This window comes from Mytilus californianus, unplaced genomic scaffold, assembly GCF_021869535.1.
Source record: "Mytilus californianus isolate M0D057914Y unplaced genomic scaffold, xbMytCali1.0.p SCAF_6, whole genome shotgun sequence".
Taxonomy (NCBI): Eukaryota; Metazoa; Mollusca; class Bivalvia; order Mytilida; family Mytilidae; genus Mytilus; species Mytilus californianus.
Genome location: NW_026262712.1, coordinates 26,945,397 through 26,969,514, shown reverse-complemented (window position 1 = coordinate 26,969,514; position 24,118 = coordinate 26,945,397). Strand labels below are relative to the sequence as shown.

At 29.9% G+C, this 24,118-nt stretch overlaps 1 protein-coding gene across 1 annotated transcript in view; it reads left to right on the top strand.

Annotated features, from left to right (window-relative positions):
- Positions 1-24,118, top strand: part of LOC127705021 (uncharacterized) — a 183,771-nt gene that overhangs the window by 79,411 nt on the left and 80,242 nt on the right. The window lies entirely within an intron of this gene.

The window sequence follows — 24,118 nt, the reverse complement described above, 5'->3', positions numbered from 1 at the left end:
TTTTAACACGATTCCGTATTTTAGCCTGTTCATGTTATAAGTTACTTCCCTTACCGAAAACGAAAGTTGACAAAGTGAAAGAGTCTGAAGCTAGTTTTGTTTCATTTTGCTAAAGTATCCCATCGGCATCGGAACTAACAGATACACATTATGAGAGTTTATTGAGGAGCTACGGATTGTTGATGAATTACATTTCAGAGTTCTTAAAATCTTTTTTTCTCTGTCGGTCCTTGACAAAAATCTGCTGGTTCTCACTATAATTTCTATTGCAGAATATCAAAATTGGGTCGGTCCTTTGTAAAATTTGTATGGTGAGAACCTTCGGACCACCACTTTTCGAGAACTCTAAATATTTTGCCCAGATAGAAAGTTCTCAACGTGATAATCTACACGATGATATTGGCGCTGTTTAAAACATGTGAATCTGATGAATTCGCGTCAATGCAGGATGATCTTTTTATACAAACAAATGAAGAAAATCAGAAATGTATAAAACCTATGCCGCAGAAGTGAAATACAAAAGTGTTGGATTACGCTCTTTCTTAATTGTTTAAAGATTTCCAAACATTGTGGTGTCTAAGCCATGTACTGACAACCTGATTTACTTGATAAATACAGTACACATGTACATGTTCAGCTAGAAACAGAATAAAGGGACTAATGCTCTTCCAGCAAAGAAAACTATACCAAACTCCTAGGTGACAGCCAAGATACAGGTAATTATATATAATAATAAAAATCAGATTAAAACACATTAAATCACATGTTTGAATATTAACATTTTCTGTGAATATTAATTTTGTTTTATCATGTTTATTAAATAAAATTGTTAAGTAAAATCAATAATTTTTGTGATAACTCAGGCTGTGTACCCCTCTCAACAGCTAAAGAATGACATGTATCCATTTAGAACAAGAATGTAAGCATAATATAAATGACGTAATACATGTATGTTTATTACATGCATTCAAAAATGTACTTTCATTTTGATAAATATTACTTGCAATTTTTATGTGGATAGAATATGTAGAAATCTATGTACACATTGAAATTAATAAAATGTTATTGACTCTAAATCATGATTTATACATTTAGATGTACTTTTTGGAAAATGACGCAGTCAATTTTCTTTTACCATTGACCAGACTTCCAAACCGCTTTCCGAACTCGGTAACATATTTTACTTAATGTACTATAGGGAATTTCATTCTTCAATTTCTTAACCTGTCATACCTGCCAACTTTCACGATTCAGACGTGAAATACTCGATTTCGATCCCTTGTCACGATTGCACGATTGTGATTGTATAAAAACCTCTTAAACACGATTTTGTTAAATTCTACACAACAATAACGATTGTTCCCGATTTTGAACTTTCCTCAAACTTTTCCGAAGGGAGACAACCGTGATCAGCCAATCAAAATCGTTGTTTCTCCTAATCTTTGGGTATTGTAAACTGCAAATGTGCTTAATTTTGAACTTGTTAGGAACTCAGAACTGTAGGAATCGTGATCATGGCAGACACATTTTCAATTACAAGAAGGTTCTTACACAGCTTAAGAAGTAAATCATGACTGATTGACAAAGTTCAAAGATACAGTTCAACCATAAACATAATAAACAGTAGCTAATGGACAAATTTTACATATAACGTAACAGATCATACATGTCATACATGTTGTCATTCTTGAAATTAAATTACCAAATCAATTAAAGTACAATGTTCGGTCTTTTAATTTTCACAAGGAATCAGATATATTTCCTTCTTTGTGCATATTTTTATATTTTAAAAGTCAACAATCACTTTAATATTCCTGTGACCAATAATCTGATAATCTACCTTTAATAAATTAAAAAAAAGACTTCTTCAAAAAAAGATTTCTATCATATTCATCTTTGAATATGATAAAATATGTTAACCTATTTTAAACATATCTTTATTAACATTTCAATACTTATGGAAAGAGTTGTTCCATTTCTTCCTTTGATATTAAAGAATATACAATACGTAGTCCGACTTATGACTAGATATGTCGGATTCCGGCAAGATGCCGGGCTGTCGGGCAGTTACCTGAACGTAATTAACACCTGGTTAGATATCACCTGTGTAATACCCGATGGAAGGTCGTAAATCAATGTGTAGCTGATTGAAATTTTACCTTATGCAGATTTATTTTAAAGTGATGATACATGTAAAAATGTATTCTTGTCACAATAAGTAAAAACATATTTACTTAAAGCAATGTTGTTTTTTCTTTATATAAAATAATTGATAAATTCGAAATGAAAACATTTCAAGTAGTTTATTTCAGAATTTTTAAATTATTATTCATTTTCCCGTAGTTCATTCATTTATTCAACAATACCACGCTCCCCCCAGTGCCTCAACTGTTGTTACCTGTCAGTCAATATCCGCAAATCAAACAATTGACCCCGTATGGACAGTTCATTTCTGTTTATAATTATTTATACATTTTTGCGCCTCTTAAAGCTTGTGCTACCGTGTTGTTTTCTTAAAATCGAAGTCGGAAAGTTTTATTTTTTTCATTTGGTGACATGATGTAATCTCACTCATGTTTAAATAAATGTTCAATACTAATTATAAATATAACTTATATATAGTTTTCGGACGCAGCTTTAAAGAAATATGTAACCTCGAGATATGATTTTTTTCTTATAAAAATGTCAGTTGTTTGTATTAATTGAAAATATTTTATCTCGACGAGACCTTTTAAAAAGCGTACAAGTAAAACGAATCACGGATGGTTATACATGTAGTATAAAATCCATGAACAGATCAACCTAACTTTTATATGATCAAAAGTGTTTGCTGCAAATAATTCAAACTGTTTTTTATTACGTAATCATCACCTCATTTTTAAACTTTTTTCTTATCAATTGTTTCTTGAAATTACTACAAAGTAAATTGGTTTGTTTCAATTCCCATCATTATTTACAGCACAACCAACCCGTGTTACATTAATTAATGTGTTTTATTGTTTGAGATTTATGACTTATGTGCTCTTTTTGTCTCCGGTAATGTGATCAATTTAATTTCATTTGACAACTGATAATATATGTTTAGTCTAATCGAATATTAGACAGAAATAAATTAGGCTAGAATTAAGGAAGGTGTTATAAAAAGTTTTTTTTTTCAAGTTAATATTTCGACAAGAAATTAATACGACAGTCATAAACATTTTAAAAAACAGTGGTTTGTTTTCTTTAAAAGATGAAAATTAAATGTTTGAAACAAATGAAGTGATGAATGTATTTTATTGAGAAAAAAAAAAATCATTTGTATTTTCTACTAGAAAATTGTTTTAAATTAGCATATATCCGACAAGAATGAATTTCTTATCAAATTTTTAATTAAATATACATTAGGTTTCTTTTGATTGATTAAAAAATATCTTTTATTTGGAGAAAATATCAAGTTAAAAAAATATTTAGCATTTTAAATTATACATTTACATGATAAATTACAGATAAGCGCTAAAACAATATCATTCATTAGATAAAAGCTCTTAGTTTTCTCGTTTGAATTGTTTCATATTTTTATACTCTGGACTTTATGACACAGCCAGCTATAAAGTATGGGTTTTCCTCATTGTTGAAGGCCGTACATTGCCTAAAAATGCTTTATGTCACTTTATTTTAACTTTATTTGATACTTGTCTCATTGGCAATCACACCACATCTCCTCATTTTTATAAACGGTATATTTTTGTTTTTTATCAGGAAAATGTTTAACATGTTTAAACACACTTTCACCTAAGATTGATTGAATGTTGGTGTTTTAACGCCACTTTTTAGCGCCACATTTGGGCTATTCCGTGTCGGCCAGTTTTTATTGGTGGAGGAAGCCGGAGTGCCCGGAGAAAACCACCGACCTTTGATAGAAAAACTGGACAATTCTAGTCAATTAAGATTGGAGTCGAGTGCACCCGCACGAGCGGGGTTCGAACTCACAACATCAGTGTTGACTGGCTAGTGATCACAGTAGTAACTACTTAGACCACTCGGCCACGAGGCCCCCTCATTTTCACCTAAGTGAAAAGACATTAATTTCAAATTTGTGTTAAATTGTGTTTGTTTTTAAATTTCACTTCTAAACTGGGTTAAAAAAGAAAAGTAGTACAAGATAAGATTTGTGAGCTAAAATTTAAAGTGATGTTTTTATAAGGACATGTAGATTCCAATTATATTATATGCATAATTCAAAACATTTTTTTTTGGATTTAAAAGCATTTTCTCTATATAAGGCTTCCTTAACTTTTCATAATTCTTATTTCATTAAAATATTTGATTTCAATATAGATACTTAATAAAAAACCAGAATGAGTTCATAAATAACCAACAAATAACATTCACATTAGTTTTCTTATTAATTTAAGATTTTATATCATGTTTTTATTTAATTTTTTTAATTGACACTTTTCTTATAAAAAGTGCTAGATTTTAACTGTGTCAACACTTAAAAATGCAATAATGTCAAAACACATGTATATTGGAAAAAAACATATTTAAATATTTGGTATAATCATGATAACCATGATAATTCAATAAAGAATCAAAAGCAGTGTATCAAGGATAAGAAAGATTATTTTCTGTTATCATCACAACATATCTTATTCCTAAATGTGCTTGCTTTTACAGACTACCTTAAGTTTAGAGGCGGATCCTGGATTTCTAAGAGGAAAGGGGGGGGGGGGGGGGGGTGTAATTCCCAATAACAGATTACTCCCAAAAATGCGTGACATTTAAAAAGTTTTGGATGATTTTTAATTCCCCGAGGGTATCACCAGCCCAGTAGTCAGCACTTCTGTGCTGACATGAATTATCATTGATATGGTCATATTTATAAATTAACTGTTTACAAAACTTTTTAAATTTTGAAATACTAAGGCTTTTTTACATCAGGAATAGATTACCTTAGCTGTATTTGGCAAAACTTTTAGGAATTTTGGTCCTCAATGCTCTTCAACTTCGTGCTTTATTTGGCTTTTTTTAACTAGTTTGGATTCGAGCGTCACTGATGAGTCTTTTGTAGACGTAACGCGCGTCTGGCCTAAATACAAAATTTAATCCTGGTATCTAAGATAAGTTTATTTATACTATAATTTCTATGTATGGAGAAAAACATGATTTTTTTCGGCAACCATAGGGGTGTGTTGGGGCGGGGAGCTTTAACACTCCCTCTTGACCCCTGGATCTGTCACTGAGTCTTATAACTGTGGCACTGATTAACCATATAAATATAATCATTCAATAGAAAGATTATACATGTATGCATCCTATATTCATTGCAGGAAAAAAAGCATGCTTAACCCTTTTTGAATGTAGTGGCTCTTCTGGCTACAATTAAACGGGTAAAACACAATAAAGGGAACAGTAAGGTTGCACTTGAGTTCGAAAATAAAAGTCAACATAATAGAAAAGAAATTGTTATCTTGAATGAGTAATGCTTGAAATTTGTAAAACTCATTTGGCTAGTGGAAAAAAACAATGTTTTATGGGGTAAGGGAAGTGCTGGTTACGGACACTACTTGTATACTTAACATATATAAATTTACGTCTTTAATGAACTATTCCAAGTCTTTTTGCATAATTATAATTCCAATGCAATTTATCAAGAAAAAAAACAAACGAAAATAAATCACAGGAATAAAGTTTAACTTTTGAATTCTGCAAAATTATACCCCCTTTCTTAATATGTAAAAAAGGATTATTGTAAGAACACCACTTCTCTTGAAATGAAAGACTATTTACATGAAGCCCATCAAAATCATTAAGAGTTGACCTTCCATTCATGGGAATATGAATCACAGCAGAAAATGTAATCCTTACATAAATGGTATCTAAAATAAACTCAGTAAGTTATTTGAGTTATGATCTTATTTTTATAATTTACTCAATAAAAATAACTTTTCATGGGTATCATATAATGTTTGTGTATTTTCTTTTCATTGTTTACATTTTTTAACAACAGAATGACCCATGATTGTGAATAAATATATGTAGTTAAAATTATTTACATTTAAACATACATGACATGTTGACATGGATGGGACCAAGTTTATCATTTCAAATCTGAAATAAAACCATAGGCATATCTTAACAAAGTAGGTGCTATGCACTTAAAGGAATGATAAAAAAGACATTTCTGAAAAGAAAATCTTTAGAAATACATTTTTTAATCAGAAAAAAAAAGAAATGTAGATGGTTACGGATACTACACACTGGGTACTTTTTCCAACAATTTTCTAAAATTGATGGTTACGGATACTACACACTGGGAACTTTTTCCAACAATTTTCTAAAGGTAATACACTTTTTGTGAATTTAAGGGTAGCAATATCCGCAGAACTTCATGAAATAAATATTTTTCCATCATAAGACACTACCAGAATTGTATATAAAGCAAAAAAAAAAAACCAAAATTTACCTTCAAATATACTTGAGTTCATTAAATTAACCTTTTAGTGTATTCTATGAAATGTCATATACTAATGTCGAGTACAATTCCTTAACAAATCATCGTGCTAGTATACATGGTATAAATGAGCTGAAGGAAGGAAAACAAGAGATTTTGAAAAATGAAAAAGATATTTAATTTTTTTGACTCCGAAGTAAAAAAAAAAAACCCAGGGTTACAACGGACACTACAAAATAAATATGAAGATATGAAAACCGTAAAAATAATTATGAAGATGAATTTTCTTAACATTACATTACAAAAGAACTCATCTTTTGAGTTTATGACAAATTGATACCATAATGGGGGTTTTACAATAATATTTTCTGGTTTCAAATTAGTATACGAAGGATTACTATCAACTCAAATATTTTAACAGTTATCTGTTTTCATCAATCTAAAAACATTTTAATCAGAAGACAATAATGATGCAGCAAAGTAGACATCATAGAACCTAGAAATTAAGCCTAGTTTGATGAAATGAAAATATTTATAATATCATGTTTACGGACACTACATCATTTTTTGTAGTGTCCGTAACCCTATTTTCATTTATTCTGACTAATTTCTAATAAGAAGGTGCTAAATTTTATTATTATGTTAGTGTTAAGTGTCATTATAAAGAAAAGTAGCTTATTGTTTACCGTCGCTATTCTTTCTTGGAGAATAATAAGCTGGTAACGGACACTACACTTTTTATTGAATATTTTTTTCTACTTTGAAAATTTCAAAAAATTTCTGTATGAAACATATCATTTATATAAATTTATTTTATTTTAGTATTACTATATGCGAGTATGTTGACATACATATCTAATGAATAATCTTGCAATTAGTTATATTTTCAGGGCCATAAATGATCAACACTTAATAAATTGAAAAATGTATAACGAAGCACCACTTTTACATTTCTGCATGTTCAATTTCTAAACTAGCTCCGATTTTTGTAATGTTGGAATCATTTTAATCGCCATTTAATAATCTGTAAAGGATTCCATGAGAAATGATTTTTGAATTAACTGTTAAAAAGATTATAAAGGTATAAATAATGTAAAATTTGAAGCGCAACCGCATAACGTCTAAAATTATCATTTGTGGACCACTAATCTCACTGGTGTTCAAAAACTATTCAAGATACAATCTTAAAATTTTTAATGAGGTTAAAACATTCAATGTCAAATATTAAAAAGCAGAAAAATGGCATCCAAATGTGTTTAAGTTAGCTGTAGATCTTACATAACAAAGACCAATTGTAAATGTCCACGTTATTGTGTTTCATCCGAAAACATACTGCATGTTCAATATTTGTTGATGATGTAATAGCATTTATATTTTATTATTTTGCAGATTGCAGATAGTGTCATCTGTAGAAATAGCCATAATATTGCCCAGTTAGTGAGGAGTTTGGAGAAACCTGTCATATATTAAAATTGGAACCAGTACCTTCAGTAATATTTATACACTGCAGCATATAAGCACATATCACCACTTTATTGTTGATGAATCAAAACACAGATGTGTATTATCAGACTAACATGTAAAGAATCATGTGACTCATAACCTATTATCACCAATATGTTTATAAAGAAGAACACTATAATTCCACTATCTATTATGCCAAACAATTTAACACACAAAGGATTAAATGCAGCAACACCGTAGTATCTCTATTAAATCATGGAATATTGCTATAATGAAACTAATAATGACATAGTCTGTCCAAAGTTAACCATTGCTATAACTGTGGCTGACATGACCGAAGAAGGAGAATCTAATAAACATTAATGTCCATCAAGAGCAGAGCTTTTTATGAAATAAAATACCAAAGTTTGTTTTGTGTACTATTCAATTTTTTTTTTCTAAATTGAAAATATTAAATTCTCAAGGCTAATGTCACCAACAAAATCAAAACATTGTTAGTTGTTGATAATTGACCACATGGCAGAGAACTGGTATATTCTGCACTTGGTACAGATATGTTCAATAGCAATGCCACGAAGTTCAAGTTATTATTTCATTTAATTTGGGAAAAAAAAATCCGATGGAAGATTTGATACATTTTTTTTATATACCATATAAAACAAAACACACATTTAAAACATACGATAACGACAAGCAACTCATTGGAAACCAACCAAAACCTAAAACAGTACACTTAATTTCAAAGTATCAATGTGGAAAAAATACTGATTTAGGGACAATAACATGGAGACAGTACATCATCACCAGAAACAACACATATATGTAAAAATTAAGACATTTTGAGAATATGAAATAAAAATATTTATTCTTTTGTTTAAATGGAAACCACTTATTTATCATATAAATATTACACAAAAAAAACAAGATTTTTGTCATCAATATAGATATTCAATTCCCTAGTATTTAAATATAGTACAATATTGAGGTGGAACACATTTACAACATTCCAATTACCAAAGAAAGTAATTAGTCAGAATTTTGTTTAAATTTCCATATTTTTCTGATTATGTATTATGTACGCAAATGCATGCCGAATATGAACATGCTGTATTTTCTAAATCAGTTGAGATGTCATCATAAAAGTTTGTATTCATGGTAAGCACATTAGTAGCATTGAAAAAATGCAAAAAACTGAAAATATGTATAAATCTAATCTGGACCCATTTTTTCAGTCACGGTCACATATATTATCATATTGCAGTATGTTTGATCAACAACAAAAGTTTTCGCACAGAAGGACAGTTTTATAGTTCAAGTAAAACTTGAAAATGTTATTCATCTAAGTAACTTGAACACTAACAAAACAAACATCAACCAAAGGACAAACTACAGTCTACAAAACTTAAAATAGAAAAGTAAAGACTATAACACGAACCCAATTTAAAAACAAGAGGTATTCTCAGGTTATCAGGACCTGTAAGAAGTTTCTGCTCCACATGAGGCACCGCCCATTGTTTCATGTTAGTACACATTTGGTGATGAGTCTTATTTGTCTATGGCACGTTAAAAAAAAGATAGTTATCAAACTTACCACAATTTGAACATATCCGTCGCCATTTGTTAAACAGATGATCCATAAGGGTCTACCAAATCTTGGTTGTTTCCATCAATATTTTGAAATGGTTTGTAATTAGAATCGCAAATGATTTTCTTTAACACAATTCTGAACACGAAAGGTTATATTCCGTATCAAATGTGTAGCTATATAACTTTTTGCAGTGTTTTCTTTGCTACATCATTCAATATGTATATGGTGTGTAAAAATTAACTGCATATTTTTGTATAAGGTATACTCATGCATGTGTATAACGTGTACAGTTCACGTAAAGTCATATTAAAATGTGACCTACCGAATTAGATTTCTCACCGGGTTCGTACTTACAAGAGCAACATGACGGATGCCACATTAGTAGCAGGATCTGTTTACCAATCGGGAGCACCTTAGATCACCCCGCCCCTTTCCCCCTAAGTTTGAGTGAGGTTCGTGTTTCTCAGTCTTTTGTTTTCAAAGTTGTATTTTTTAGCCAGGACGTTGCAGTTTATGTTTTAGACTTTGAATGTCCTTTAAGTATCTTTCCCTTCTCTTTTCGTTCTGCTATAGGTGTCTCAATTCGACAAGATGTCGGACTAGCCCGACAGTTGTTACAGTGTTATTAACACATGATGTGTTATAACCTGTGTAAATCCTGCTAGAAGGTTCCAAATCAATGTCTATCTAATTGATAAAATTTTTACTTCACCTGTACGGATGTTTTAGTATTTTAAGAGGTTAGATATGTAAAATAATGAATTAATTTTAATGAAGAAAAGGTTTTAATACAATTTTCAGTAAGTGTAAAAACAACGAAGATAATTAAGATCACGCAATGGTTCAATTTATGTTGATTTGCCAGAAAGTTGTTATGTTATCAATTGAGGTAGCAACTGTGTGCTTACAATATTGTTTGGCGATTAGTAGATTGAGTTTGTTTTCCTTCAGAGTGCATTACAACATTTTTAGATGAAGTTACTAGTTATATTTCAATTACATATATTTTTTTTACTAAGCCCAACATTTAAAAGTAAAAAGATTTCTGCAGGTTGTTGCCTCTAAGTGAATGAACTCGTCTCCAACGGTCTTGTAAGAACAGACATGATCTAGAGTATTTTTACAACATATTCCAGCAGAATTGTTGCATTTTCCTCCATCGCAGACTGCACCATTACAACACTTTAAGGCTTTAAGATGTACAAAATACATACCCAAATGGTACAGTTTTTTTATAAGGATTGTGTTTAAGATTGTTAGGAATAGTATATAATAGTAATTGCTGGACAATAAATAATCAAATATTGTCGATAATTTTATTTAAACTTTAAACGTGTTATAATATATAAACATTCTCAAATAAATTCATAGTATCACTCGAATTATCTTTCGTAAAAATCTATTAATATCTCCTTTGATGCTTTTATCTGATATAATTTTTTGTTCGTTCATAACAGTAAAATGAACGGTCAAGAATTCAAAATCTATATTAGAAAATTCGTTATTTGACGACAAGATAAAATTGAAAATGAAAATGGTGAATGGGGAATGTGTCAAAGAGACAACAACCCGACCAAAGAGCAGAAAATAGTCGAAGGCCACCAATGGGTCTTCAACACAGAGAGAAAATCCCTCACCCGCAGGCATGCTCCAGCTGGCCCCTAAACAAAAATGTGTACTAGTTCAGTGATAATGGACGTCATACTAAACTCTAAAACACACAAGTAAACTAAACTTAAAAATCATACAAAACTAACAAAGGCCAGAGAATCCTGACTTGGGATAGGCGCGAATATGCGGCGGGGTTTAACATGTTTTGTGAGAACTCAACCCTCCCTCTATACGTCTAGCTAATGTAGAAAAAACTACACACATCAAAACGCACAGTAAAACTCAGTTTAAAAGAAGCCCGAGTCCGATGTCAGAATAGGTAACAAAAGAAACCAAGCAAAATGACAATGATACATAAATTAACAAAGGACTACTAGCAGTTACTGACATCCCAGCTCCAGACCTCAATTAGACTGATTGAAAAATTATGTCTTCATCATATGAAAATCAAACACAATCCCTCCCGTTAAGGGTTTAGTATCATACCATCATAAAATATATGAGAAGAACATAACCCGTATCATGCAAACAACAGGTTTTCGAATAAATGTGTTTATTTCCGATGCAAAGACCCTATGAATGAATCAATATTATTACCAAAATATACCATCTTTAATGACCTGACAACAGTATCGTAACTATATCCCTTCTTATAAAGTCTGTTTAAATGTTTGGGTAGCTTTAGAGGTGAATGCCGACATGTTTGTGCTTTGTAAAGAATATTACCATAAAAGATTGGATGTGAGATATCTGAACGTATAAGATGTCTGCATGTTGATTTATATTTACGAATGATGTCCTTGTACCGATGATAAAATTTAGTAAATGTTTCGACTAGTTGTTGATATGGAAAACCCTGGTGTTATAATTTTTCAGTAATACATAGATTTCTTTCGTTAAAATCAAATACGTTGTTACATACACGAGCGAATCAAACTAGTTGAGATATATAAACACCATAAGATGGTGACAAGGGAAGTCACCATTTAAAAATTGATATTTAACAATAGGAAATGAAAAATTCTCTCTTTTATCATAAATTTTGGTCTTAAGCTTCCAGTTAAAGATAAAGATATCAAGATCCAGGAAAGGACAGTGTTCATTGTTAGTATTAGTTTTATTTCAAGTCAGTTCAGCAGGATAAATCTCTTTAGTATACATACCGAAGTCGTCATTATTGAGAGCCAATATATCATCCAAATATCTAAAAGTGTTATTTAATTTTTGTATCAAATGTTTTTTCGATGGGTCTTTGCTGATATACTAGTAGGTAGAATATTCAGTTTAGTAGTGGAACAATGGTTTGAAGACGAAATACATCTATATTTGTAAGGTGTTTTATGCAGCTTCGGAAGCCAGTACATAGTTGGAACTTTCATTGTATTTGGTTCTGCTTGTAAAGAAGTAGCTAAATGTTTATGTTTGTTACAGATGTCATTTTTTCGAAAATGGAGTCAGGTGAATTCGTGATTTCCCTTTGCAGAACCTCAATGTAAAATTTACGTCAAAAAATAATGATATTATTAGCAGCCTTATCAGCCGGGACAAAAACAAATTCCTTGGCGAGTTCATTTAGCTTATGTTTGATACGAGAAATAGGGTTATTATGGTTGTTGTTAGGAGTAAACTTTTTCTCGATTTATCCATTTCGAGCAGTAAGTACGGAGTGAGTCGTGGGTGATGTTACGACACTCATTCCAATAAATAATTGACGGGGACGATATTTAGGTCCTGTTATAAGGAATGATTTCAACTCTCGGTCACGAACGATGTTAAGGTCTCCTGTTATAACATGGGAACTGGGGCCATAAATGTATACGGAATTACTGCAATTTCATGACGTAGGTGTATTGTCACTGATATTTACATCTTTACACACTTGGCTATAATTAAACACATATTTCCGGGTAGATTTTTTGTAAACATAACATATAAGAGGGAGTTCAGTATTATCAAAATAGCCAGGAATGTGTTCTTTAACAGAATGGTCATTAAAAATACCGGCTAGATGTTTAGTAAATTGTATCATGGAATATTTCTTTCGAATTAACGAAGAAAGATTGACCAGCACATACAATATTTAAGCATAATTTTTGAAATAGTAACAACCCTGACTATCGTTTCCCTGAATTTCTTTAAAATACATTTCAAATAAATCGTAATCGTTGTTTAGGTTTTTTAGATAACCTCATCATAGATACCATGATTAAACTTGTGTACGCCAGCAGCTAGTATATAACAGTTGTATCAAAAGCAAAATTATATGCTTTTAAAATAAGCATGAGATAATATATGAGAAGACTATGGTAATTTACCTGTCATTTAAACACATACCAGAAAAGTATTATTTAGATTGGTTTAATTTACGGAAGAAAAAGAAAATAACCTTTTAAGACATTAACGACACTAAAGAGAAATTGAATTGTGGAGCTATCAGCAAAATATAGAAATAAGAAAAACAATATACTAAGGCTGGGAATGATGTCTTTACACTTATTACATTGGAAGTCTACTGATTGATATTTCATAATGAGAAAACATTATTTGTTTATTACTTGTAATTGGCTTTTTACTAGCATTCCCTAACTGGGAGAACTCTTAGAATGGTCCTCGTGTCTTTTTGTTTATAGCTTTTGTTCTGTGCATTCGCGCCGATCTGATATGTCGAGCCCTTTCTTATACATTTTCCAGTTGTGTGTATGCTGTGCTGTGAGTCATATCAATTAGTGTACATATGTTTCAATCTCAACTCACTTTTGTCTAATCCCATTGTCTCCCAGCATTATGTAATTTGCCTTGTTAACTGAAAGGACATAATTGTTTTTATTTTATTATATTGAACAAGTATTATTATTTTCCGACCTGATTTCTAGTATAGACCATCAGGCAATTTCACAGAAAATTAACATGTCCAATGATAATAAGGGTAAGAATGTAATTGACTATTTTATACTCAAAAGCATGACACTGAAAATTTATCACAATTATGGGATTTGTTTAAAATTGAGGTAAGAGAATCAACAATACAGTTTTGTAAAAATATAGCTAAGCTAAGAAAAAATGAAATTCAAATAAGATTTAGAAAAAAAAAAATTTAAACATTACAGGAAAAAAAATTATAACAAAAAATTTAGTGAAGTGGAAAAAAATGAAATCAAGTTGACAGAAAGTATGATAGAATCTCTTTACAGTTTTAAAGCAAAGGTGCACGGATACGTTCCAGGATGAAATGGATAGAAGAAGAAAAAAAGAACACTAAAAGTTTTTTCTAGGATTACAGTACAGTAGACAAACAAGTAACAATATAATAAAAAAAAAAAGAATGAGGAAGGGGAGATATAACAAAACAATCAGAAATACTGTATTTTAAAAAGAAATATTATGAAAAACTTTATACTAGCACTAAATTAGATAATAAATATATAAGCGAATTTATAAAGGATACAAATATTAAACAATCATTGAGTAAAGAGGAAAGCAATTCTTTAAACAGACTTCTCACAACAGAAGAATGTACAAAATCAATTTTTCAAATGAAATTAAATAAATCCCCAGGCCTGGATGGACATTCAGTAAAGTTTTACATAGAATTTTGGAACAAATTGAAGAATTTTGCAATTCAAAGCTTAAATTATTGCTATAAAGAAGGGATGTTATCTGAATCACTAAACAATAGACCTTATTTCTCTAATATTTAAAAAAGGAACCCCTACTGATTTAGGAATAAACATAAAGTTAAATGGAAAAACACACAGCCTTATAAAAAGCCAGTTAGCCGACGATACTACATTGTTTCTCTGCTCTAAAGATGAAATTACTCAATCGCTTAATATAATTGAAGTATTTGGTTCTTTATCAGGACTCATTTTAAATCGAACTAAAACAAAAGGATTAGCTTTTGGTAAATTAAAATACATTCAGGACAATTTTGAGAATATTAACTGGAGCAAAGATGCTGTCAAAAGCTTAGGTATTTCTTTTGAACATAATAAATCTCAATGTATAAATTTAAATATAGAAAAACAACTTCAAAAATCTGAAAAAAAATTCTCAACTCATGGAAGAAAAGAATGTTAACAATGTTTGGAAAAGGAGCAGTTCTGAAATCTCTGGTTATACTCAATATTACCTATTTAGCTTCAGTTTCTAACATTGACAAAGATTCATTATATAAATTTTGAAAAATGATTTATGACTTCATTTTGGACCATAAACAAGAAAAAATTAAAAGAAATACAATAAATATGAACAAAAAAACTGAAGGAGGACTTTGAATGATAGATATTGACATGTTTATTGCTTCAATAAAACTTAACAGGGTGAAAAGATTAATGGAAGGTGAACAGTCAAATTGAAAAATTATTCCAACATTTTACTTTAATCAGTACGGATCAAATTTTCGAATATTTCACAGGAATCTGGAAAATCTAAAATCTATTAAGTACCAACAAAGCAAAATCTTTTATTTCTACTTTGTAATACTTAAAATGGGGGTAAGATATGGCGGCGGTCAAACTAATAAACCAAAAAACTTTAGAACCATCAGACCACAAATAATATGGGGTAACATATATACAAAGATAAACGGGAATAATTGATGACAAAGGAAGAATACCAAAAGAAAAAATCTTAAATAAATTAAAATTTAAAATAAATTGGATTGCTGAAATAATACAAATAAGAAAGAGTATACCAAATCATTGGAAATACATATTACAAAAAGAAGACTCATAAAAAATTATTATTAAGTGTAAAAAACAATTCTCCTTAAAGCAAGGTGCAATTATATATGATTTACAAAAAAAAATAAAGGTATGTATATAGTTCTATCAAATGTTAGTAAAGATAGTCCTTTAGGGTTTCAAGGTGGCGGAAAGAACTAAATATAGAAAAATATTAATCAAATATCAAATACACATTAAATTCTATTTTTAGTTACTTAGACACAATCTCAGAGGACAATAAATTAAAAATGATTCGATGGAAATTATTACATTATAAATTACCTGTAGGTACACATCTTTTCACATGGAATATCAAGAACACAAATTTGTGTTCAGTGTGTGGGGTACCAGATACTTATCAACACAATTTCATAGAATGTACTAATTTTAAAGATTTTCGGAATAAGATTTGCATTCTATTAAATAAACTTCATATTGATAAACATATAATAAATTTAAAAAAATTGGTGGTAGGATATACAATACAAGATGATTCATTAAATGATATTTATCATCTCTTGAAAGTTATCTTATTCACTCTGCAAAAATGTAATTGCATTTCAAATAATAAGGCAAATCAGGTTAAAGTTTATGAAATATTTAAACAAGAAAATAAATACAGATATTATCTGATGGAGTATAAAAAAAACACATAAGTCACATGTTAAAAAATATTCAAAACTATATGTAAATGAAATGTATGAATGATGTCTCAGTAGATCAAGGTTATTAAAGTTAATATCCCTTTGTTTGTTTTTGTTGTTGTTGTTGTTGCTGATTTATTATTTTTTTTTATGTATAAACAAACAAAACAAAAACATTTATTCATTATATTTGGGACTAAAATGAACATAATCCAGCACTGTTTTATTTTACATCAAGTAATTTTGAGTATGTTGGTATCAAATCACATGTTAATTTTTTTATGTACTATATTTTTATTTTATTTAAACACTTTATTTCTATAAACATTTGTTTCTGTGACATAATTACTAGTGAATGGTTATAATAATAATTACCAAAATAGTTTAATCTAATCCAACAATTTGTTAACTACAAACAGGTGCGTTTTCGTTCTAGTTTTCAGACAATGAATTAGTAAACAGGTTAACTAATCCGGCACAAAAGGTCATGTACGGAATAACGGTGTCAATGATTGAAATGAATTTGGAAAAATGAGCCAACTTTCGGAAAGCAAATTGATGTTCCGTAAACACGTGATTTTTAGCATGGAATTCTATACTTTATACGTATACACTGTATTTAAAAGAATGTATATGTTATTACTTATAATAATCGATTACTTTTTACTGAGCTTTTTCCCTGTAAAGTCAATATCTTATAACAGGGATACTCGGGCTAACGCTGTAATCCGAGGAAATTGTTGAAACAGCAGATATGCAATTAAAGTTACTTAATTTAAAAAAAACACAAAAAACAAAAAAAAAAAGAAACACATTTTTGGGGAGGATCTTTCCCAAACAAAACGATTTGATTCATTTAAACAACAACACGTTTATATTAAAGAAAAAAGAGTATAAGCTTAAATACTTTCAGGAAAATTTAAAAAGGGGAAGTTTCTAACCTTCAATGGACACTAATAACAGGCAGACGACTAAACAAACAGAAACCTTCATTTTACTATCTGCAACAAACATACAATATTTATGATATATTTCGTGATTACAATTCGTTGTTAAAAATCAAATCCTTTCGTGTTTGTTTGTTAGTTATTCTATGTTAAAACGTCTTTTTTTTCAAATAATTGAGAACCTTAGTATACATTAAAGTGTGTTTTATCAGCACAAGACGTCCAATTTGTTTGTTCTGTATGGAAAGCCTCAGCGGTCGATACATGTTATCATATCATAGAATTAACTGAATTTCTTTTAAAAAAAACTCTCTTCTCGTTGCCCACAGTTGGTTTTACATTTATTGTGCTGTTTAGCATAACTCATTCAATAATTTTGTTATTGACAGAGACTTAACGCCGTGTTTGAAAATCCGCTTAATTTTAATAATAACAGATAACCTTTGAGAAGGAAAAGTAGTGTCCTTATCCTTTATAAGATTTTTCTTTATTCTATGTCTAGCATCGATACTGGTCCTTGTGTTTGAAACAGAATATACTATATTTGTAGATTTTCTTAACTTTGTTTATGAATGATGATTCAATATCAATATTCAAGATATAGAATTGAAAAAAAACAAGAATAGTTAGCAGTGTAAAGCCTTTTTGATACGTAAAAATGAGAAGACTGAACCAAAACATTATTCCAAATTAAAACGATTTTTTTTTAAATGTATACAAAGTGGAAACGCATTTTTTATTTTACATACTACATGAAGGACCACAAACAAATTAATAGGTTGATTGTCACAGAATTCAAATTCACTGTTGTTTTCTTTTAGGTTAAAATTAGGCGTTCATTTTTCAAAAAATTTGTTGGCGCTTAAGAAGCTTTGGCAAAATGCTTAGTTGTGACTAAACTGAAATACAAATATATTTGTACAGTTAATATTTGTTGTAAATAGCCTGTGATATTTATTGTTTTCACAATATGCAACGTGGAGAAAAGTGGCTACAATTTCTTACTGTCTACCATCAGCCAAGCATTTTAAATACCGCTAAATTAGTTGAAATTTAACGATATTTGCTACTCTTGTTTTTTTCACTTTCTGTCAGATGTTTGGAACCCTCTGGTTTTATTTATGTAATGCCGTTAAAAAAAATTTCCTTGCTAGCCCCTACTTTTCCTTTCATAGTCTTATTAAAGTTGGTTTAAAAATCTACTTTTGGAAATCTTGTAAGATCCTTGCTATTTTCTCATAGTTTTTGCAAGAAAAAGAATACTAATATTAAATAAACGAGAAATCGAGAGAGAATAATTTCCCTTTAATTCTTTTTTTATCAAAACAAAAACATGGACATTGCACTTTTTTCTGCTTTTTAATTGCGTTATACATATACTATACACAGTCTTTTAAAAAACGTATTGTTTTGAAACAGAGTAGCGAGTATCCTAAATGAAAACCAATTAAAGTTAAAATTTATCATTTAATTATATTGTACAGTAAATTGTGCTTATTCATGCAAACGTTACACTATAAGCATGCATGGTAGTGACGTAGAAGATAACGCACACTGCGCAAATTTGTGCCTCTCACTTACTTTCCTATCGATAAAAAAACTTATAAGATAATGGAATATGACTTGAAAGGTACTTACATAATCAAATACCACTGAAAAAAAAAAAAGAATCGAAAGATTCCAAGTGGATATTCAAACTCGTAAAGTGTGAGAAACTGACATTGCAATAGCAAAGCACGAAAGCCGGCGGAAAGTGGAATCAGGTAAAAAAAAATACTACATAGAAAACTAGAGACAAATTAGATTGATCTCAGACGTTCCGATGGGGCTAGCAAATCCTGCTACATTATTGACTTCCGTCGTGGTCTTCATAATATACTTTCTCAATGTAACTGTATGGAAATCTTTTGAAAGATATGTCTATGTTTTCTACCTTTATTTAAGATTTGAACACAGACACTTCACAGTAAATGGCTTAATACATCACTCTACACACTGTTTTGACTGATGAACATTAATTTTCTTTTTTAAATCCTACTTTGTTAAAAGTTTCATTTTTACAATTAATTATTCCCGTTGATATCATGGACATGGTTGCATATTAATGATAAAAGCAAAGCCAATTCAGAAATGGTTTAAGGTAAAATTGTCCAAATGTATCAAACTATAGAAAAATAGTAAACGTATATGTGACAATGACGAAGTGTGATTTCAGTATCGTAAAGTGACCTATCACCTGAGATAAACTCCCGTAAAAACCGTATAATAAAATCATGTTAATACAAAAACATAGATGTCTTTGATTTATATTTTAAAGTTCCACTTTATTTTTTTCACGTAAAATTTAATTAGTCGTTCCTAATACAATAAAAAAAATGATAATTACTAAATTTCATAAACTAGAGTTAGGTTTTGTTTACACTTATCTCTCGAACCATTAGAATATGTGTAAAACCATCATAACCCGTTCTTAGGTAAAACAAGCTGCATAATACATAGGTCATATCTGTCAGACTCGGTATCAATTCTAAAAGGCGTTAATTATATCATTGTTAAGAACAGACGTAGAGGAGTATAGATGAATCATAAGGAAACTATAATTTCCGTGTAAGAAAAATCAAGATAAAAAGATTATGAAAATGAATACAGTATTTATTTATTTTTCTGACTTTTAATCAAAATATTGTTGCGTTGTTTGTATTATTTCACTAACAAAAAAGGATATATATATATATATATTTATGTATCATATTGCAGTATTTTTATTAAAAATAATAGTTTTTTTTTACTATAGAAGGACAATTTAAAATTTAAAACACAACATGGATATGTTATCTAGATCTAAAACTATAGAATTAAAAGCTGAAATATGAAATTATCTTGTGCTATATTGACCCTTTTAAAATTCCAAGAGAAAACAATGAATGTGTATGGCTGGAGCTAAGTTTGACCAACGGGTAGCATAAGTAACACAAATTAATTAGTTGAGCTACCAGGAGACTAAAACTTTCAAGCGTCAAATGTTTTATTGTCATTTTGCAACTTGTTACTGGAGTGGCACAACTGGAAAGTGTAAAACTTGCCATTCTTGTTTTTGATCTTATGTTTAAATTGAGTTCTTGCGACTCAATTTTGATTTTTTGGTGCGATTTTGTTCAGTTTTTTTTTGCCGTTTTAGTTGCTATATATGTTTGTTATTGTTTGCTGTTTATCATTTTCTATTCAGAAACAAATAAGTGATTAATTTAAAAACAGGTATATATAAGGTGCATTTTCAAAACCAAAAGTCAAAAGAACAGAAACACGAATGACAAAATACTGAACTGGAAACAGTTAACAAATGGTTAAAACCTAGCTTTTTGTCAGTCATAAAAATCACAATCATTACACAATAATGATGAATATGAATTACAAAACTGTCGAGAACAGATATTTGGAGAGCAAAATATTTTTTAACAGGTATCTCTATTTTCAGTATAAACCGAAATCGAAACCAAAATCTATACCGTAATCAAAACCAATGATAGTTCGTTGAAAATTTATCTGTAAATGTAATGATCATAATTTCAAATGATCTTAAGCTATCTATTCGTGTTTATTGTTCTTAATCTTAAATCGATTTTGGCTTAGAAAATGAAAACAACACGTTATACAATGTAGCGCTTTTCTGGATTGAAAGTCATTATGAACGCTCAAACCCGTGTATCAGAAAGTCAAAGATGTATTAGAACTGAAATAGATGAGAAGCTATATGAAAAAAGGACCTAAAAATAGACAAATCTATCTAAATTTAACTTTACCTGAGGAAGTTGAAACCTTAGTTTGTTATAATTTCAAAATTTATTAACGGATAATTGTAGAAAAGGTTGTAATTAATCCTGTCAGTACCCATCAATTACTATGATGTTTAGTCGTTTGATTATTTGTTGGTAAAAGTATGACATAATGGGGAAAAACAGTTTTGAAATGAACACATAATAAAGAGGTAAGAGGAACATCGTAATTCAATTTCTGTGATGGAAAGTTGAAATCGTCTCTTAAATAATTACTCTGCAGTTAGTGGTGTACAGGTAATACCTATAGGAGTTCCGATGAATTGACAAAATACAATCTTACCATAAGGAAAGGCAATATTGTCAAGCTAGAAATGATTTTCTTGTAAGTGTATTCAAACAAAATCTTTGATATATTCTCATTTTCAATCAGTAACAAAAGTTTTTTTTTAGCCTGACCACCTTTTTGGTGAATAGCAATATAGTGCCTATCGTTTATATGATTTAGAAACACCCAGAATCTCAAGTTTGAAAAGAAAAATATAGATAAATAAATGTTTCCTGTAAAACTATATAACCAAAATATTACAGAAAATATCTCTTTGTTAGCAGCTGTTTCTAATGACACCATCCCTTAATCATCTTGATACGTGTCTTCCATAATTAATTAGTGAGAATTAAACATGCATAATATAAACACACTTTAAATTATAGTCGAAAGTGAATCTTTTTCAAACGACCCAGGGTTATGTTATCTATTACATGTTGCTGATTGTATTTTTTTTGGATCCAGCCCTGTCCCATTCGTAATGCTATGGTCTACACATGTTCGCCTTTCAACTAATAATATTGTTTTCTTTTAGTACACACAGTTAAATTTTGATTATCAATGTTACAACAAACATCAAAACAAAATACCTAGTACTTATTTAAAAAGTTTCTATATGCTGAGGCACTTATAAATACCGTCATACATATTATAGTTTTTAAATGTAAGTTGTAATTGTAATTCAATCATTGGATTAATCATTGAAAGACATACATAACTTGTTTTCCAGACCAAGTTTATGTCAATATGTTTGTCTATATAGAGCTTATCAGGTATAATACTTGTACAAATCGTTTCTATTGCAAAATCTTGTTTTATCTTACCGCTTTTTGTTCATATGTTTACAATGTCTCTCACTAAGAAGGATACGAAGGCTTGGAGTTAAAACTTGGAAACAGGAATGAAAAATTATGATTAATTAATGTAGGAACTATATATTCAAAATGTGGTTTAAATAACAGTAAAAAAAATCTGACATGAAATATAAAAAACACAAAAACTGTAAAAGAACCTTTATAAATAGATAACAAAACATCAACGACATAAAATTGCCTAGTGTAGCAATATCTGATGCATTCACGTGACGATACTTACATTTAACTCGGTACATCTGAATAAGTAAAAATCAGCTTGTCTGCGGTAACATATGCTAAATATGCTGTACTTTCAAGTAACACAAGCAGAAATGTCATCATCAAAACTTTCAAGATAAATAGTTGTTCTACAAAGTTTTCAAGAGAGGGGTTAACTCAGCTAACATATGGCGGAAGCACTTATGGAACGTTTCAAATATAAATGAAAAAATATAAAGTTTGCTTGTTGTATACTTAAATTATCGTTTTAAACTAAAAAAAAAAAAAAACAATGATCCTGTTATCGTCTCTATATAGATACGTTTGTCTGTTTCTTACCCCCTTAAGTGCGTTCCATTGTCATGCATCTAAGTGATAAATGAGTACAAAATAACTACAGTTGCAAATCACATTTGCCTTTGTATATCTAATTAAATATGTAGTTTTAAATTGTTATAAGACAACACCATAATTTATTGTTAAATTATATCTACACCTTAAATCATTAATATTTAAAAATCGTGTATTAGAACATTAACCATGAAGAAACCTTCAGATGGTCGGAGTCCTAACCTGTACAGAAAGTTACTTGCTAACCAGTCATTTTGACTGGTCAAAGTTAACCCGCGACAGGATTTAGGACTGCTCTGACCAGTCCTAGTACCACGATCAAGTTAACTTGAAAACCGGACTTGGTCCTAGGACTGTTTTTATGACTGCCGAAAAATACAAGTTTCTCCGTCATCTGCCTTTCTTTGAAATCGATATCATATGTATGACGGATCATAATACAAATTCACCTTATTATGATTTGAAATGAGCATGAATATTTTTGTTATTCTTATGAAATTAGTTTACATTATAGAAATTAAGGCACTTGGCAAAACATTTGACAAACAAAAGAGTGTGATTACCTATTACAAGAATTCTTATGTAAAGAAAGAATTGTTTATTCATACAAGTTTTATCATATGCAATGTCAATATATTTTTCAGGTTTACTTGTTTGAATACTTTTTGTTCTTTAGGTTTAGACTTGGATAAAGCAACTTTAAGTATTCTTTGAACCTTCACCATTTAACAAAATCAATACCGTATAGCCAGCTATTATAGGTTCCGGAAGGGCAAAATGAAAGAAAATTCTAACAAGACTAACTCCATGATTAATGCTAAAACAATGAAGAAAAAAATGATTAACAACAACTAACGACAACAACTATATGATAGGTTTCTGTCTTTGGACATGCACATAAGTAATACGGGTGAGTTAAACATGTGCGAACGCTTCTCCTTACCTGGGGGGGGGGGGGGGGGGGGGGGGGGGGGGGCGTTGGAGGGGGTGCTGAAACAACACAGTATAAGAACAAATGTAGTAGCGAGTTAAAAAAGGCTTTACTCATTGAATCGACATAAAGTACGAAAAACAACTTATAATAAACAAATTAGTTTCTTGTGTATAATTTGGAGTTTAGTATGACGTCCATTTTCACTGAACTAGTATACATATTTGTTTAGGGGCCAGCTGAAGGAC